Source organism: Carettochelys insculpta, chromosome 1, assembly GCF_033958435.1.
Source record: "Carettochelys insculpta isolate YL-2023 chromosome 1, ASM3395843v1, whole genome shotgun sequence".
Classification (NCBI taxonomy): domain Eukaryota; kingdom Metazoa; phylum Chordata; order Testudines; family Carettochelyidae; genus Carettochelys; species Carettochelys insculpta.
Genome location: NC_134137.1, coordinates 209,435,958 through 209,455,700, shown reverse-complemented (window position 1 = coordinate 209,455,700; position 19,743 = coordinate 209,435,958). Strand labels below are relative to the sequence as shown.

Here is a 19,743-nt window from a genome sequence, read left to right as displayed (position 1 = left end):
CAGCTACCTACAGGGCTGCCGAAAGGACGAGGTTACCTTTATTACTGGAGAATACATTCGAATCTAAGAAGGAAGCTATTGTGAGGGGAAAAAAAAGCTCCCCTCAGTAGCACGTTGAAAGATAGCGAGATCCGTGCATTCAGAAGTTGAGTGAGCCGTAACCTCATACACAAGTCGGAAGCCTTTGTTAGAGATCAGTGAATGTCCACGTCAGCCAGAAGACTACATTACTCTCTACCTGGAGAAGAACTTTTACACCTAGGCAGGACCAAAAAATGGGGAAAAGTGCGCTACTGTCAAAGAGACAGTTACAGCTACGTTTTCTGAGCAGCAGCTTTCATTGTAAGAGACGTATAATACAAAAAGGCTACTGCTTGTGGCTTTAGAGATAGACGGAAGGTGTGGGATTGCAGGTGAATTGAAAGAAAATGAGATTACTACATGAGGACCCGCTCTGAGAAATAGAGTACTACAGAGGTAGCAAGCCTCAGGAAGACCTGAGTTAACTAGAAAACTAGTGAGAGGAGGCTATTGCATGCTAAAGAGAGAAGCAGCTTGAAATGTAGTTAGGAAGCACGGCTGAGAACTGAGCCAACTGGGCCACAGTAAAAGCTACAGTGAGCCAGAGATTAAAACACAGACAGCAAGCTAGAATGAAAAGAGCGCTAAGTCTAAAGCAAGAGAGAGGACAACAGAAAAAGCTAGCCTGAAAAGTCTCTTCTCTCATGGGAAGGTAGCAAGGGGGGAAAGACAGAGAATATCAAGGCTACTATTAAAGCCTGTGAGAGGACTACAGTAAATTCTACCCTGAGAAGCAGAGGCAGGAAGAAAGAGCAAAAAGCTGAGCTACAATCAACCATACATTCCCAGCTCCATTTTCTGAGAAGCAGCTTTCAGTGTCAGGAGGAAGGCAGAGGGAAAACTGAGCTACACTCCATGATGATATTGTGAGAACTGCACTAAAAGCAGAGACTTTATCCTTATTTTGCTCTCTAGCTTCCTGCAGCCTTTTCATGTACTACTCTCCCTAGACTTTCATATATCTCTGTTTTGCATCTTGTCTGCCTGCATGAGTTTGATGCTCATTTGCAGTTTTGCTTTCAGTTGTTGCCCTGTCTAGAGTGCAGACATTTGCTTAGTTCCACCCCGTGCTCTGTACCTAGGAGTCAATCTCCTTCTCAGGCTCACAAGAAATGATGTTCTCTCCATCTTCTGCCATTAGCTTAGTTATAACTGAGGCATACTACAGCTGCTTAAAGCTCTCTCTCAGTCTGGCTCCTAGTATGTTCCTCTTGCTCGCTTTAAAAGGAGCTTTTCCTACTAGCTAGCTTCCTACTTCTCTTGGAAGCTACTTCACAGTACAGCTGTGTAACCCTTCTATTAATGCCAGATGCCTGCCAGAAGGGCCGGGTTCAACTCCTGTGGGGTTTTCCTGTCAAGGATACAACCAACAGGCTCGAGCCCCCACCCAGTGGCCTGGGACAATTTCACCCCCGTGTTGGGTGCCTCTAAGGTGGTTCTCCCCCCCTCGCAAGCACAGAGTCTGAGATAGAAATGGCTTGTTTAATGACCATAACCTACCCCAAGGTTACAGTGACAGATGCAGTATATCTAAGCAAAGGAGAGACAAACCCCTTTACCAAGATACCATCCTCATATGCAGTGGAACCAAGTTTCTTGCTGGGGCTCTTGGCCCTTTACCCCACACACAGTTACAGGGTGTACCTTCTGCGATCCCAAACCCAGAGCCCACAGATACATCACCAGGACAGTACTAGCTGTCCCCTTGTCTGCAGACTCCCCTTGCTACCACCAGCCAGCTAGCCAACCCCCTTTGTCAGCCACTGCTCAGGATCATCCTGAGGCAGAACCCTGTGCCTTCAGCTCTGAATAACCATAGTTGCTATTCTGTGGTTTCAGCTCTTCATAGCTCTCATATTGGATTTCACAAACACCCTAATAGCCAGCTCTGTCTTTGAACAGGTAAGGACAATTAGTCATGCCAGTCTTTTAGCTATATGACAAAAGCACAGGCAAGTCCAAGGAACACAATAAACCAACTTAACCAATACTACTCACCTCTTCCTTTACAATGCTTTAAACCAGGGAGCCCTGTGTAATCAATGTCTTATGCAGCTATGGCGACTGCCCTGTCCCCCACAACAACCCAGAGCATTGGTGAGATCTCACAATTCCCTCACTAAACGTCAGCTTCAATTATGATTTTACAACTACATGTTTACAATAGACCAAATCTCGTGGCTTACTTGCTACCCATTAGGCTTTGCCTGAAAGGTATCACACATGCACACCTTTGCATTCTCATGCAAATGATCTCTGGGAGACACATTCCTCCCAGTCTTCAGCAGCATTGCGTTCCTGCTGCCGCATTCCCTACAGCTATACATATAGTCCTCTGAGTAGCTACGAAAGTGTCTCTAAGTGTAGCTCAGTTTGCCTTTTCTTCGTTCCTTTCTTTGAAGGCAACTCTCTGCCTGGTTCATTAGCCAGTCCTCTGGCTTGCTTTGAATGTAGAGCTTTCTAGCCTATCATATTCCTGCTTTTACACCTAGGGAGGACCAAAAAAATGGGGAAAAGTGCGCTACTGTCAAAGAGACAGTGACAGCTACGTTTTCTGAGAAGCAGCTTTCATTGTAAGAGACGTATAATACAAAAATGCTACTGCTTGTGGCTTTAGAGATAGACGGAAGGTGTGGGATCGCAGGTTAATTGAAAGATAATGAGATTACTACATGAGGACCCGCTCTGAGAAATATGCTTTTGAGGATAGGATCATAATTCAAAATGATCTGGATAAATTGGAGAAATTCTCTGAGGTAAACAGGATGAAGTCTAAGAAGGACAAATGCAAAGTGCCCCACTTAGGAAGGAACAATCAGTTTCACACACAGAATGGGGACAGTCTGTCTAGGAACTACTACAGCAGAAAGGGATCTAGGGGTTATAGTGGACCACAATCTAAATATGAGTCAACAGTGTGATGCTGTTCCAAAAAAAGCAAACATGATTGTAGGATGCATTAACAGGTGTGTTGTGAGCAAGACAGAATAAGTCATTCTTCCGCTCTACTCTGCGCTGGTTAGGCCTCAGCTGGAGTATTGTGTCCGGTTCTGGGCACTTTACTTCAAGAAAGATGTGGAGAAATTAGAGAGGGTCCAGAGAAAAGCAACAAGAATGATTAAAGGGCTAGAGAATGTGACCTATGAAGACAGGCTGAAAGAATTAGGCTTGTTTAGTTTGGAAAAGAGAAGACTGAGGGGGAATTTGATAGCGGTTTTCAGATATCTGAAGGTGTGTCATAAGGAGGAGGGAGAAAACTTGTTCTTTTTGGCCTCTGAGGATAGAACAAGAGGCAATGGACTTAAACTGCAGGAAGGAAGGTTTAGGTTGGACATTAGGAAAAAGTTCCCAACTGTCAGGGTGGTCAAACAGTGTAATAAATTGGCAAGGGAGATTGTGGAATCTCTGTCTCTGGAGATATTTAAGAACAGGTTAGAGAAATGTCTATCAGGGATGATCTAGACAGCATTTGGTCCTGCCACGAGCGCTGTGGCCTGGACTGGCTGGCCTCTCGAGGTCCCTTGCAGTCAAAGTTTTTGATGATTCAGAGTCAACCAGGTGAAAAAGCAATGCTCCAGGTGAGGTTTGAACTCACAACCTCAGCATGTCTCATGCAGTACTGCTCTATAAGTACTGTGCACTAACCCATTGCACCACTGGAGCTGTGTTTTTAAAGGGGACCCATATGACTTAGGGGTCAGATCATATTTCAGCAGAAGGACCTGTTTGAACAGGTCACAGCACCTCACTTCCATTGTATCCATGTTGCCAAATGCCACTATGGCCTTGGGACCCAGTGGGGAAGTCACAGAGCAGAACCTGTCTGTGGGGCCAGTCTGGGGCAGATCACAAATCCTCGCCAAGGCTCTGACATGGCATCAGTATCCTCCCCCTCTTTACACTGGTGCAGCAGCTTGGGGCCCATCCCCACTAACCCCTGGTCAGCCCCCTTGGCTGCCTCTCCTCCAACTCCAGCTTGTGCTTCTGCTACTCCACACAGCTGCTGTGGGTAAGGCACTAAAAGAGCTCCTCCGCTGAGAGGAATAAGGGGATTTAGAAAGGAGTTGGGTCCTTTTGAAAAGGGCCCCCGTGTAGCCGTGCCGAGCCACACACTTTTGAAAGCAGTGCTTTCAAAGTGCCACAGCTGGAAGCGTCCTAATGCTAACGAAGCACTGAATATTCAATTCAGCACTTCATCAGTAATCTTCAAAATGGCCATTTCAAAGTTGTGGCCAAGTGTGGCCACAGCACAAGTGGATGGGAGAGCTGTCCCCCACTCACATGAAACCAGCCTCCCTGAGTGATGGCAGCTCTGTGAGTGGGAGAAGCCAGGTCAGTAGGGGGAAGCTGTGATGTGCACCTGGAGAGAGAAGTTTAATAAAACCCTATTTGTAAAACCCCTGAGGGTTGGGACAGAAAAGGGAACCTGGGGAAGAAGGGTTTGTTCAAAGGGGCCTGAAGATCAGTGGCACAAGCAAGAGTGAAATGTGGGGGTAGGTCAGGGTTACGGTGTTTGACTGTAGATCAAGTGGTCTTGTTTCAAGTCCGAGCCCCTCCTTTAAAAGGCAGCTACTTGTATGACTACAGCTGTCTCACCTTTCCCTACACACTCTGGATTTCTACTGCATGGGGCAGGGGTTAAAATGGAGATCAACCCTCAATGTTTGCCAGAGCCATTGCATATAAACCTACCAAATCCCTCCCTCAGTTGAAATCTGGCTAAACAGGGCAACTGACTGTTGACACCGATATGAGGAATTTTGGGTCTCATTTCTCTAAAGAGGTTCTCATTCAGAGTCTATCAAATGTATCACATTCAGCAATGAAGTAGCTGCACATTTTGTAAATGTGTGTGTACAGAGGATGTCAATTTTGTAGAAATTCACAGCCAGGGCCATTATGTGCTTCCTCAGCTCCATATTCATATACAAGCATCAACATCCTTCCCCATATCTGTATTTCTGTTAATTCTCTGCAGGCTGGTTATTATAAAAGAAAAATGCACCTGTTTTGTAACTCTGTGGGTTTCAAAGAAAGTCAGTCTCCAGCCAGGTGGAGTGGGCAGCAAGAAGGTACGGCCTCAATGTCTTGGGGAGAAGAGGGGCAGAGATGGGGTAGGAAGGAGTGTCCTGAGAGGTGAAACAGCTGGAGGGTGGCATAGAGTGCAGGGTGCCAGCTTACAAAAAGTCTCAGAGGTGCCCAAAAGAGCTAAAATTTGCCAGTCACATTGTGTAAAAGGCAGCATACAGGAATCTGAATTCAAATGTCTGTGAGACCTGCTGGAGCTGTGGTGGTTTGTTCTAAATCTCCCTCCCTCCAAGGGCTGGTCTTTTTTGCACACAGCTGTATCCGAGTTACAGGTCCTCATCCTGCTTAATGAGTGAGGCCCACTGGAGCTCAGCCTCTGGTTGGGCTGACTCACTCACATGCCTGCAACAGGTTGGGGCTCTAGAACTCATCAGTCTGTGTAGAGATGTCTGAGGTTGTGTTTCCCATAGCTTCTCCTTTGCCTACATGATTGGTGGCGGTGCCTGTACCTGGAACTGCCAGGCTATTTCTATTGCAGGCATGACACTTAAAAGAAGGAGCATGAATATCAGGCTAAAATATCAGGGGAGAGAAGGTGAGAGGAAGAGTCCCAGGCTGGAGCCCAGCTCACCTTTGCTCTTGTGGGCCCCTGGAGGTGGGGCTGCTGGTACTGAACCACTGTGGGATGGCGCAAATGCAACTGAGCACCCGAGAACAGTGCAAGAGAAGGGGAGGACCATGGCTACATGCAGCCAGAGGACTTCCATAAAGACCCCTGAGCCTGGCTGCTCCCCCCCAACCCTCACTAATGCCACCCCCAAAGCAGCATGTGTGCTGATGCCATCATCACAAGATGGTAGAAGATCAGCCAGTCCTCAACTGGGTCTCCTTAACTGCAGGCCAGAAGGTCTGTCCCAAAGAAGCTTTTCCCTGGCTGCCAAGAAGTGCAGAAGAGCCCTGAGTGGGACGTTTGAATGGAGACCTGCCCCAGGCCCATGCTGTAGCTGCATCTATTGTTGTTAAGGGCAGAGAAACATTCATTCCCCCTGAGCAAGTATCCTTTCCCAGATGGGCACTGCCCAGCCCACTGCTGGGAGGGACCAGAGACCCTGAGGCAGCCTTGGGGACAGGCCCTGCCCTCAGAGGCAGCTGCCCATTTCACAGGCTGCCCCCTCCTTGCAAAGGCACCACACCCCTGGCTGAGTTTGGGGCCCTGCTGAGCCCCAGGGAGCAGCGCACAATTCGGCTGCCTTTGCAGACAGATTGGGTCCTGTCAGAGTAAATGAAATCATCTCACCCCTCCACTGGCAGCCTCCCCTTGTGGCTGGGGCTCAACAAAAGCAATTCCAACCCTGAAGATGGGATTTGAACCCATTCATGCCAAATACAAGAGATTAGCAAACCATCACCTTTACCACTCAGCTAAATAACCCCACCTGCAGGGTGGGTTTTCATATCCACCAAAGTCAACCCTGCCAGGAACCTTCCTGCCCCTTGCTGGCTGGCTGGGCACATAGGATGGGCCGGTTTGTCCCACCAATGCTACGCTCACTCCTGTCCTCTGCAGTGCAGCTTGCTGGGGTGAGCAGGGCCCCAAACACAACCAAGGTGCATTGCCACAGCCAGACATGGGGACAAGGTGGGGGCAGCCCTGTCTCAGCTGCAGCCAGTGACATGGGCAGGTGCGTCTGAGGGAAGGGCCCATTCCCAAGGCTGGCTCAGGGGCTCTGGTCTCTCCCAGCTGCTGGGCTGGGCTAGGCTGTGCAGGGCGCAGCTGGGAAAGGTGTAGACACTTGCCCAGGGGGGATGAATGTCACATTCCCCTCTCTCTGACACTGGGGGCAAGACATCAGCCTGCAGCACCAGCCACAGGGCCCAAAGCAGGTCTCCATGTGGATGAGTCACCCTGGAGACCCTGGGGCCCCTGCTCAGCGAGGCCCAGAGAAAGTCTGTTCAATGCACTGTTTTCTCCTTCTGCCTGGTTAGCAGCTGTTTACCTCAGACCTTGTCTCCACTTGGTGCAGATTATGAAGAATTTTCAGCCTATCCTCCAAAACAGTTGCAAACCCTCCCAGCTTGATTTCATCTGCAAACTCCACACGTGCTTGGAGAACACAAGGCCAGGCACATCTGGGGGCATTGTGAAGTCTCCAGGCAAAGTTAAGCCATTCTGCTGGGCTGGGCTCATGCAGGTGAGTTGTGGCTCCCCTGCTTAACAATCCTAATGTCTGTTCAGCAACACCCACCAGGTGTTCCTCACCTCCCTTGCCTCTGGCTCTGTCCAGCTAACAGCTGCTGCCTCACAACCCACAGCTTATTTCATTTCTTAACATTTTCTGTGCATTGAGGATTCTCGGATGTCGAGATGAAAATGACTTTCAGCAGCTCCTGACTTTTTGCTGCTCTCTCTCTGGGCTGCTTTCTGTGCGAGATCCCCCTGACACACACAGCAGGGAGATGGGAGTTACTAGTTGCTCTTCCCAGCTCTAGTATGTCACACTCCCCTTGAAGCCCAAGGCATAATTCCTGGGTGCAGCTGCAACCCTCTGCTGGAGCAGCTGAGTGTGTGAGGGGCTCCCCCCATTTCTCGAAGGTTCTCCAGCCGTGTGTGCCAGGGCAACTGGTGCCTTGTGGATGGAATTGTGGGGATGGGAAAGGTGCTTGACAAGGGCTTCTGTAGTGTAGTGGTTATCACATTTGCCTAACACACAAAAGGTCCCTGCTTCAAAACCAAGTAGAAGTATCAAAGTTTCCATTATTGCAGCTCCCCTTTTGTGCTGGATGGTTCATCTCCTTGTGCCCTAGCCAAACACTCCAATAAGTCTGATTTGTGGGTGACAGAAGGTGGTGACATCAGCTGAGCATCCCCTTTGCTATCAGTGTGGGGAAGCTACAAGTGTTAGACCAGTCACTTTCAGGAGGCTTGTGGTTTGGACCCCGCTGCCCTTGGAGGTTGGTCTCTGGAGGCCTACTCTTCCTGCTGGCCTCCTTTGCTTGATCCCCAAAGGGAGAAGGGAGGCAGGAATGGTGCAGACACAGTCAGCAGCTTGTGCTTTTATTGGCAGTTCCCATCTGCACTTGCCTCCGTGCACATAAAATTTTCTCTCCACATGGAAAGACAAAATTAAAATGAATGCTGCTCTAATTTCCTTGTCTGCCTGTCCCATCCCACCCCTGGGAAGGGCAAATCATTTCCTACGGGGCTCATTCCATTCCCCACACTCTGCTGTCTCTGCCTTTTGCATTTTGCCCACAGGCTGCTCTGAACATGCTCATCAAATGCCAGGTCTTGGGGTATTGCAGGGACAGGATCCTGAGTGTCGCTGTCCATCCTGGCTGGGTGCAGACAGACGTGGGGAATTTCAGCTCTGTCTGGGTCGGTACCTCACTGGAAGAGGCCAGTGGTAGCCACATGTTGGGGGAGACATTCATTGTATGGGTAATGGTTACGCTGGAACCCATCCTGCCCTCCATCTCTGCCCTGCACGGAGGGATCGTGTCCCACTCAGATGCCCTTGGGGATTCAGTGCTGTGCCCTGGGCTTCCAACCTCCTGCTGCTGCTTGCTTGGTTCCTCAAGCTGCTGGCACCCCAGAGTGAAGGTGAGCAGAGCTGCTGCTGTGTGGAGCCAGAGAGGGGGAGTTGGTTGTCATGGGCACCAGCTCACAGGAACTTCCATGGGGGTCATATCTGTGATCTCCACCCAGTATCCTCATGTACCCCAAAGCCGAGTTCCCAGCCTGGACCCTGGACCCCTTCTACATCCCACTCCCGATCAACAGCCTAAACCCACTCCAGAACACCAGCCCAGAGCCTGGATCCCCATTCTCACACCCACCCCTGAGTCTTAGGCACCTTCCACACCCAGAGCTCCCTTCTGGCAGCACAAATCCCTAATTTCCAGCAGCTCCCTAAAGCCCGAACTCCCAGCCAGGGCCCTCACACTCCTGTACCCCAACCCTCTCTCCCAGCCAGGCGCCCCTCCCCCACTCAGACCCCATGGTCCCACTCCCACCACATGAATTGTGTTGTGTGCACCAGGGGGAAGGTGAGGTGTCACACATCAGCTGCGTATTGCACGTCCCTCTGCCTTGGGAGACATAAGAAAATTCACGCCACTCGGGAGGGAAAAGTTGAAGAGAAATCCAGCTGGGCCAAGGGCTTAAATAGGCCCTGCCTCTGGGCCCCTGGTGTCCTGGGTCACCCCCAGAGCAGGCTGTCTCCTCATTCTGCTTCCCCCCACCCCCCGCAGGCCCTACTGCCAGTGGACGAGAGTGTCCGAGGGGTTCAGCATATGCTCTCCAAGAAGGACAATGGGGCTTTGGTGAATGGGGAAGGGAAAGTTCTTCCATGGTGAGATGCTCCCAACCCTGCACCAAGAGCCCTGGGCCAGGAGGCAAGCGCATTTAGCAAAACTACCCTCTGCCTGCAGACCATGTGCGTTAAAAGCCTTTGCAGTCCACTAAGATGAAAGAGGGGCACTCATGCATCCAGTTTGCCAGCCGAGGTTACCCAGTGCTGGTGAGAGGCCCCTCTCAAAAGAATCCCTTTCCTCTGGCTGGCAGAGAAGGGTTTTGAGCTATTAACCTCTGGGTCCCAGGCTCAGTATACTTCCACTAAAGCACTCTGCCCAGTTGATTTTCTGCTACTCAGCATGCAGCCTGGTGAGTATCCTGCTCTGATGCTGACAGAGGGTGAGTATTCTGCTGTCAAGTGGCTTTGCAGCTCATGTGGTGGCCCTGTGGCTGTTAACCAGAAAGAAGGTGATTGAAGCCCACCCAGGGTAAGAGTCTGGTACTGAGTACCTTGGGTGGAAGTAAATGAGTTACATTGTAATGTAAGAAGTATTAAAGGTACATTAGAAAAATCACACTGTGATACAAGAGTAACAGAGAGGAAGCCGTGCTAGTCTATACACTATCAAAACAAAAAGCAGTCAAGTAGCACTTTAAAGAAAAACAAAATAGTTTATTTTATATATAAACTATTTTGCTAGTCTTTAAAGTGCTACTTGACTGCTTTTTGTTTTGATAAGATGATACACAGCTGCTGCTGAGCTCAAGAAGGGGAAGTTCTGTTGATGTTGTGCATGAATGTAGGGTGGTTTTGGATGGAGCCAGGTGTGCCTGGGAAAGCAGGAACCAGAGCAGTAGGTTCTAGAGGGTAATTAATTAAGGTGACCAGAGAGTCATTTTCAGGAGATTGCTGAAGGTGATATGGAAATGACGGTACCTGACTGGTCTCTGGGGCTCTGTGAGATGAGTATGAGTCTGGCTTTTTCTTTGTTTATGGAATCACTTTCTTGTGCTGTATAAATTAAGAGACCCAAGTCCCAGGTGCGGGGGCAGTGGCAGGACTCACGTTTGTGGATGTATTAGCAGAGTGGCTTTGCTAATAAACAGATTGGTCTGACAAAGTGTGAGTCTGGAGTCTAACTTTGACACTGCCAAGAGTCACAGGTGCCCAGAAAAGAAAGTACATGTGGGTCCCATGGTGTAGAGGACAGCACTCAGGACTTGGACTCCTTCGATTTCAGTTCATCTCTCAGTGGGACCTGGTGGTGCTCGTCTATCAATCTCTGCCTTTGTAAGGGCTGGGCTGCTTTATGCACAGGTGTACCTGAGCCAGGCTTTCCAGTCCTGTTGGATGAACAAGGCCCACTGGAGCCTGGTCTCTGATTGGGCTGGTTTACCAACCTGGTTGCAATAGTTTGGGGGCCCCAGAACTCATCAGTCTGTGTAGAGATACATGAGAATTGAGGTTGTGTTTCTCATGGCTTCCCCTGACACCCTCACAACTGTTCCCTGGAGCTGCCAGGCTGTTCCTATTGCAGGCATGGCACTTAAAGGAAGGACCATCAAGACCGCCACAAGAAGTCAGGGAACAGCCAGAGAGAGGAAGAGTCCCAGGCTGCAGACCAGCTCACCTGTCCTCCTTTGGGCACCTGGAGGAGGGGTGGCTGGTCCTGACATCTCTATGGGAAGGTTCAAAAGCCACAGGGCACCTGAGGGCAGTGCAAGAAGAGGGGAAGAACATGACTGCATTTGGCCTGAGGATCTTCATAAAGTCCCTGAGCCAGGCTGCTCCCCACCACAAAATCCTCACTAAGGCAACCTCCAAAGCAGCCTGTGTCCTGCTGTCAGCATCAGAGGGTGGTGCAGTGTCTCAAGGTGTGGGCAACTGTATTGTCCTGGCTTCATGGTGTGGCTAAAACACCGGACTCGCTGTGAGCGGGATTTAAACCTGCACAGAGAAACCCTATTGGATTTTAAGTCCAACACCGTAACCACTCAGCCACCACAGCTGTGAGCTACCCCTCCCCCTGCCCCCATCAGAGACACTGGTGACTGGTCAGTGGGTCAAGGCTGGTTAGAAACACTGCCAGAGAGCTCGTGGGTTTGGCTGCCCTCCCCTTTCCTCAGCCCCAGCCACTGGCAGTGTCCCTGGAAGCTGTGTGCTTGGGCGGCTGCTCAGGAGAGATGCAGGTGCTGCCCGGCTAATTAACAGAGCACCAGAGGCAGCAGCCGGTGTTTCTCTTGTTTCTCTTTCTCTTCCCCCACCCGGCCTCCCCAGTACCTCTCCACTGCCCAGTCACACCCCAGAAGCTGGGCGCTGCCCAGGGGCTGTGTGCAAACAGAGACAGCCTGTGGGTGCAGCCCCTGCCTGGGGGGATCCTGCCCTGCTCCCTCCTGCACCATTCATGTCCCTGCAGGGGTTTGGCTTCCCAGCAGGAGAAGGACATTTTGAGGGGGAAGCAAAGGGAACCACAGGAGGGGTCCCAGGCTTTTGCCACAGCCGGTATCCCCCCTCATGCAGGTGGGACACTAGGAAACCCAATCTCACCGACACCACAAAGGCTCTTCCTATCCCAAAGGAGCAGCCGCACTCCTGGGTCAATGTGACCGGAGCCTCTGGTGCTGGGAGGACCAAGCCCGGGCGGCCTGAGCTGTTCCATCCAAACTGCGGCTGTCACAAAACGGGCGCTGCTGCACAGTGCCTCAGGCCGACAGCGGGTCCCAGATAAGAACTCAGGGAACCGTTAATTTCCACAGTGAAATGAGTTGATTGTGTGTAACTCTGGTCTCAGTTTCAAACCAGTTTGAATGGGATCGTTGCCAATCAGAAAGCTGATCAGAAGTAACGCACAGCTCGAACGGTTCCTGGTCTCACTTTTATACCAATTTAACAGCCTTAGTCTTAACCCAGTTAAGTACACACAGGCTTATAACCCGCACACACGCCCTCCCATCAACACGCTCACCCGCTGGGGCTGGCCAGAACCTAGGGAAAGTTGGGTGCTCGGTTGAGGCCAGAGTCTGACGTGTCCAACACCCCATTGTGCCGAATGGCTGGGCTCTGCCTCCTGTGGCAAATTGATGTACTATTTATCTTCTGAGTGGGAGGCTGTCGAGAAGGAGGGATGTTCAGTTCATTGGTCGTCCCCCTCAGCATGGCTGGGTGCCTCTCGGTTCATTGGTTGTCCCCCTCACCCTGGGTGGGTGCTTTCTAACAGCTCAGACTAGAAAACACACCCAGATGGGGCACTCCAAAAATATCTCTATAAATAAATTGCAGACATGGCCTTTAAGTAAAAGCCTAAAAATAGGGTATAATACATAATAACATAATATCATGTAATATAACATAATATCTATCTATCTATCTATCTATATATATATATGTAAAATATAAAAATGGGTATAATAAGCATAAAAAAATGCTCCAGAGCCCCAATGTGAACCCCTCCTCCCACAAACCACTGCCTGTCCATGATCTCCTCTGCAGCTGCTCTCAGAAATGAAGCATCTGCCAAAGCACCACATGCTACAGACCTCTGCAGTTCACAGAGCCACCCCTGTTGCATGTATATCACCTGCCCATGTAGATCAGTGAAACTCTGAGCCCAGGGAGGTGACACAGCCAGTGGAACCTGTTCAGAGGCCACCAGACACTGCAAAGCCAGGCTGGCAGGCACCAGCAGCCCCAGGCAGTGGCACTGTGATGCAGGCAGGGATTCCCACAGAGCCCTCCCACAAGGCTGGCACTGCACAGCTCCCTGTGCGTGCTGGAACCTCCCCATCCACAGTAGCCAGGCCACTTCATCAAGATGTCCCAAGGGCTCACATAGAGCTTGAAACCGTCATCGGCTACGTCTACACGTGCAGCCAACATCGAAATAGTCTATTTCGATGAATAACGTCTACACGTCCTCCAGGGCCGGCAACGTCGATGTTCAACTTCGATGTTGCGACATCAAAATAGTCTATTTCGATGAATAACGTCTACACGTCCTCCAGGGCCGGCAACGTCGATGTTCAACTTCGACGTTGCTCAGCCCAACATCGAAATAGGCGCAGTGAGGGAACGTCTACACGTCAAAGTAGCACACATCGAAATAGGGATGCCAGGCACAGCTGCAGACAGGGTCACAGGGCGGACTCAACAGCCAGCCGCTCCCTGAAAGGGCCCCTCCCAGACACAGTTGCACTAAACAACACAAGATACACAGAGCTGACAACTGGCCTGCAGCATAGATCCCCAGCTGCCGCAGAAGCAGCCAGAAGCCCTGGGCTAAGGGCTGCTGCCCAAGGTGACCATAGAGCCCCACAGGGGCTGGAGAGAGAGCATCTCTCAACCCCCCAGCTGATGGCCGCCATGGAGGACCCAGCAATTTCGACGTTGCGGGACGCGGATCGTCTACAAGGTCCCTACTTCGACATTGAACGTCGAAGTAGGGCGCTATTCCTATCTCCTCATGAGGTTAGCGACTTCGACGTCTCGCCGCCTAACGTCGAAGTTAACTTCGAAATAGCGCCCGACAAGTGTAGATGCGACGGGCGCTATTTCGAAGTTGGTGCCGCTACTTCGAAGTAGCGTGCACGTGTAGACGCAGCAATCGTGACCTTATTAGCAGCTGTGTCTGAACAGCTCAGCCAGCCAGCTGGTAGGAACTGGGTTTACAAATGTCCTCTTAGGAAAGGAGCAGGAGAGCTGCAGGGACATATGGACTCAGCAATGAGATGGGTGGGGCAGAATCATTTTTTCATTTAGAGGGGAATTAGTTCAAATGCTAGAGCCCTTTCCTAGTATACAAAAGGTAGTAGGATTGATCCCCACATTCTCCAGTAAAACTGATGATCTTGCAACTTCCACCCTGAGGGATCAAGATGAGCTCCCACTGGCTGCTTTTGCCCCCCAGAAAGATCTCAAGGCACGGGGGGTTTGCGGCTGTCAGTGCGAAGCTGTGTGCAATAGTACAAGAGAGGACTATCAACATCTTAGCCGTGTCTACATGTGCACGCTTCTTCGACGTAGCAGCACTAACTTCGAAATAGCGCCTGTCACGGCTACACGTGTCGGGCGCTATTTCGAAGTTAACTTCGACGTTAGGCGGCGAGACGTTGAAGTTGCTATCCTCATCAGGAGATGGGGATAGTGACCTACTTCGACGTTCAACGTCGAAGTAGGAACCGTGTAGTCATTGCGCATCCCGCAACTTCGACATTGCGGGGTCCTCCATGGCGGCCATCAGCTGAGGGGTTGAGAGACGCTCTCTGCAGCCCCTCAGCTCAATGGTGGCCGCGTGGAGCAGCCCCTTAAAGGTCCCTTCCCCCTCCCTTCCTGTTCAGGAAGCTGAGGGAACGTGCAGGCAGCAGCCCAGACACACGGCCAGCCTGCACGTCCCTCAGCAGACACAGGACCATCAATGGCCACCTGGCAGCCCCCCAGCGCCCCCAGGGGACCCCCCCGCAAGGGGAGGCAGGGCAGCCAGCCCAGCCAGAAGGGCAGCCAGGCTGGCAAGTGGCAGCGGGGCCCCTCCTGGACGGAGGCCGAGCTGCGGGACCTGCTGGGGCTCTGGAGCGAGGAGGAGGTGCTCCAGGTAATGGGGAACAAGAGGCGGAATGCGGATGCGTTCGCTCGGCTGGCCGACGGCCTGGCTGCCCGGGGTCACCCTGCCCGCACTCCTGATCATGTCAGGAGTAAGGTGAAGGAGCTGCGGCAGGATTAGCCCCGGGCCCGGGATACGGCCGGCCGATCTGGGGCCGCCCCCGTCACTTGCCTCTTTTACAGGGAGCTCAGGGACATCCTGGGCCCCCGGCACACCTCCGCCCCTCCAGCCACCCTTGATACTTCAGCCGACGAGCCCCAGCAGACCCTGCAGCCGGAGTCCATCCCAGAGGTAAGCCCCGCACCCCGGGGGCCCCGCCCGGAGCCCACCCCCGGGCCATCGCGGCAGGAGGAGAAGGAGGAGGAGGACGGGGGGCTCCTCCTCCGCAGAATCCGGGCTGCAGATCCTCCTTCTGCCATCCCAGAGCAGCAGCCGGGCCTCTGCCCCCCGGGCATCTCTGGACCGTGGGAGTGAACTGACAGGTATGTACCCTCCTCTGGTGTACACCCCTGGGCTTGAGGGGCAGGGGTAATAGATATGTGCCCAGGGCCCCCCACATGCTCACATGGCCATGGCCCCAAGGACAGCAGGGCCATGTCTCTCACAGCAGTGCATCAGCCCCTGCCTCCCCCACCCCGCATGACAGTGCCATGCCCCATCCCCGGGCCAGGGGGGAGCGGAACCTCGAGGGGCCCCCGGGAGGAGGGGGTGGGACACCCCGCAGCAGCAGCAACAGCAGCAGCAGCAGCATGTGATGGAGTGGGGGGAGTGCAAAAGGGAGACTCAGGTTAGATATGAGCAACAAGAGCCGAATAGCTCCCAGGGGCAAAGGATGATCGTGGGGCTACAGCTGACAGGTGACACCTCTGCCCTGAACAAAGAGGAGGGAGGAACCGAGCTGGCTTGGAATTGGGGGGGGGAGGGCGGGGGCCACAGGTAGAGGCTAGGGAAAGGGAGAGCTGGAAGGCAGCCAGCCTGAGGAGGGGGAAAGCTGCATCCCAGAGGGGCACCCCTTAGGGTCTTCTCCCCAGGATGGGTTGGAAGGACTGTCTCTTCTGACAGCTGGTGCTGTCACTCCTGGCAGAAACTGGGCATCTGTGGCCTAAGAAACCTCTCCTGCTGTCAGACCCTGCGGAGTGAAGTGAGAGTCGCTCCCACCAGGGGACGGGGTGCAGGGCAGGGGGACCCCTGAACCCCATCCATCACAGCAGCATCTCCTGGGGATGGGGATGGGGAACCTGCAGCTCAGGGCTGGGGGGATAAAGGCTATGGCTCAGGGCCCACACGAACGCCTGTCTCCATTCTTCTTCCCCCCCTCCTCTCCTGTGTCCCGCAGCTGCACCATCGGAAGGGCCGGAAGAGAGCGTCGGTGAGGCATCAGTGGACCCAGAGACCACTCCGGGGCCATCGCTCCAGGCAAGCCCCTCGGCCGAGGACCGACCGGCCCCACAGCGGGCTAGACAGCGGACCCCTCGCCACCACCAGCCGACGGCGACGGACCCCCAGCTGCTTGCCATCCACCGTCGGCAGCTGGAGGTGGCAGAGCAGCGCCTGCGGGTGGAGCAACGCCGTCTCGAACTGCAGGAGTGGGCGCTGGCCTGGCGCCAAGAGGCATGGGGGGCCTACATGGAGACTTTCAACCGCCTGGTGGACTACCTAGCCCGCCATGCCGCACCGGCCGCCGCAGTGCCCGCCCTGCCTGCTCCACCTGCCGCACCACCAGCTGCTCCGCACGTCGCCGTCCCGTCCGCCATCGCCCCGCCACCCACCACCGAGGGCCGAAGCGCCGAGGGTCCCCTGGAGCCAGCTGAGACTCGCCGGGCATATCTTCCGGTCCGCCCCGCCCACAGCCAGCTCCAGACAGGGCTGCGGCCGTGGCGGGGCTCCCGGGCGCCCACGCCCAGTGCTGGACTTTAGGGGCGAGGGGCCCGGGACGTGGCCCCCCCCTTGTATATAGTTGTGACTTATTAATTTGTGCCCCCCGTTTGCCCGCCCCCCTGGAAATAGTTCTCCCCTTTATCATCCCGGGTTTTCTTTTTATTAGTGAACACACTTTTTTATTACTACTGTTTTATTTGTACACATTACTTTTGTTCCACACATGTTATATATAGTTTGTTCTTGTTTTATTTATAGTTGAAAAAAAAAGTTCTAAAAGAAAAAGCAGTTTAAGTTCAGCCACAAGTGCATGCTGTCATTTGTCCAGGAAAAGTGGGAGGGGGGTGCGGTTGGGTGCTCCATGGTGTGGGCGTTGGGGCAGGGAGTGTTGTGGAGGAAGGGGTGGGCAGTGGGGGGCCTGGCAGAGTTCACCCCGCGGCCTCATCATCGAAGTGGGCCCTCAGGGCCTCCCGGACCCGGGTCCCTTCGGGGTCCACCTGCCAACTGGGGGCAGCGGGTGGCTGCACGTCGGCCCTGCCGGCCTCCACAGCCCAGCCCTGGAAAAAGGCCTCCCCCTTGCTCTCCACCAAATTGTGCAGGGTGCAGCAGGCACCCACAATCAGGGGGATGTTGTTGGGGCCTGCATCCAGGTGGGTCAGGAGACATCTCCAGCGTCCTTTGAAGCGGCCAAATGAGCGCTCCACCACCTGGTGAGTGTGGTTCAGGTGCTGGTTGAAGCGCTCCTGGCTAGCGGAGAGATGGCCCGTGTATGGGTGCATGAGCCTGGGCCGGAGGGGGTATGCCACATCTGCGATGACGCAGACGGGCATGGTGGTGTCCCCCAGAGGGATCTCCCGCTGGGGGATGTAGGTCCACGCCTCCAGCCGGCAGCACAGGCCCGAGTTCTGGAAAACCCAGGCGTCGTGGGTGCTGCCAGGCCAGCCCACATAAATGCCCTTGTTTCCCACCTGGTGGCAAAAGGAAGACCTCTAACTTCGAGGTTGGATTTGAAAGAGGAAGTCAGGGCTGTGGGCTGCCTCAGGTGAGAGAAAGTGGTGATGCACATGTGATCCATGTATCTATGAGGGAGATAACCCTGGAGCAGGTAGGAATGAGTTGCCAGTAGGTCATTTTGGTGGGCAGGTTTAGCACTGCATATGCAGAAGGTTCTGCAGTTGGGGTGACAGCTGTGGGGTCTGCTCCTGTGGGCTCTGTGTCTGTGGTAGGAGAGCAGACAGAGCAGCTGCTGCTCCAAGGCCACGTGAGCTGGGAGCAGCTGAGCTCAGGAGCAGGCAGCAGACTGGGGTCCCTCCACAGGAAGCACATTGCAGCAGGTGGTGATGGTGTTACCCCTCTGCCAGGGAACATGGGCCATGTTAATGTCATTCTCAGGGGAGCAGAGGGAGGGGATAGGCAGGTGTGAGGGGACACCCGCCAGGGGCCTTGGACAGAGGGTGAGGGGCAGCAGGGTCTGAGCGATTTCCTAGCCAGGGCTCAGGGCAGTGGGAAATGGGAGACAGAGTCTGAGGGGGGAATTCCAGGTTGGGGTACAGGGGGTAGGGGAGGGGCTGTGGGGATGCCTGGGTGGGATGCTGAGCAGTGGGGGAGGGACAGCAATCTCACTCCAGGAACCACACTGCACCTACAGCTGCCTGTTGCTCCTTTCTGAAAGGGCCCTTGTGAGCTCTTTCTCTGTAGCTTGGATAGTTTAGGTGGGTAGCGCATAGTTCTCATAAAACCAAGGGGTCGAGCCCTTCTTAGCCAGGAGACAAGTGCAGGGTGTTCCTCTGTTACCCTTTGCTGGACGGCTATAGGCAGCAATGTCCAAAGACATGAAGGAAGCTGAGTGCCTTCTGGAGAGCAGACTGGAGTCTTGCTCAGGAGGCTTCACTCTGCTTTGCAGGGAGGAGCCCTGCCCTTTATTCCCTTCACTCCATTACCATTCCTAATGCCCCTTCACTGGGGTGCTGATGAGTGACAACCTGACCTGCAGGGCTTGTTATCTTCTGAGCAGCTGCTGCTATGCCTGTCACAGCCCTGGATTTATAAGGGGGTTCTACATAACAAAGTTATTTCAAAATAACCATCCCAGCATCTACACAAGGCAACTGCTGCTTTGAAATAATTCAGAAATAAATAGGGGACGGCTTATTTTGAAATGAGTAAACTCCCTTGTATAAGTACAAGTAATAGCAGCTCTTTGGAAACAGGGGCTGCTAAGACGGGGTAGAGCCTGTTTTGAAATAAGCCATTGTGTGTCCATTGGTTTCATCTGAAATAGGCTTCCTGTGTGTAGATGTGGTATTAGGAAATCATGGTCTTGCCACTCACTGGTGCTGCAGCTCTCCCAAACACTTCATGCACCCAGAGTAATATAGGCAAAAAACATTAGTAGTAGTAGTAATCCTTCAGTCTGCATAGACTATGGATGGCGCTCTTTATAGTTTCAATTGAGGACTTCATTTACAGCATCTACTGTGACTATGAAGACCCACAAGAGAGTGACAGTCCTTTCTGCATCTCTTGCAGATGTGGTGGGTGTCTGGCAAGTCCTTAGCATACTTCCTGTGTGCTCGCTTGTCCTCTGCTAGCTGTCTGATCCTCATCTCGCCCTTCTGAAAGCCCTTGTGTAACCCCTGCCTCCATCTGCTGCGGTCGTCTGCTAGTTCTTCCCAGTTGTCCAGCTCGATGTCTATCTCTCTGAGGTCTCTCTTGCAGACATCTGTGTAGCGCAGCTGGGGGTGTCCAGAAGGTCTTTTGCCAGAGGCTAGCTCACCATACAGGATGTCTTTTGGAATCCTTCCATCGTTCATCCTGTAGACGTGGCCAAGCCAGAGGAGTCAACGTTGCCTGAGGAGGGTGTGCATG

The 19,743-nt window shown here is 53.0% G+C and overlaps 2 non-coding genes across 2 annotated transcripts; both read right to left on the bottom strand.

The window, feature by feature from the left end:
- Positions 1-3,651: 3,651 nt before the first annotated feature.
- Positions 3,652-3,744, bottom strand: TRNAI-UAU (transfer RNA isoleucine (anticodon UAU)). Its single transcript is given in 2 exon segments — positions 3,652-3,687; positions 3,707-3,744. It is a non-coding gene; the product is annotated as a tRNA-Ile (tRNA).
- Positions 3,745-11,330: 7,586 nt separating this feature from the next.
- TRNAL-UAA (transfer RNA leucine (anticodon UAA)) lies at positions 11,331-11,412 on the bottom strand. The gene has a single exon. It is a non-coding gene; the product is annotated as a tRNA-Leu (tRNA).
- Between the last annotated feature and the right edge of the window lie 8,331 nt (positions 11,413-19,743).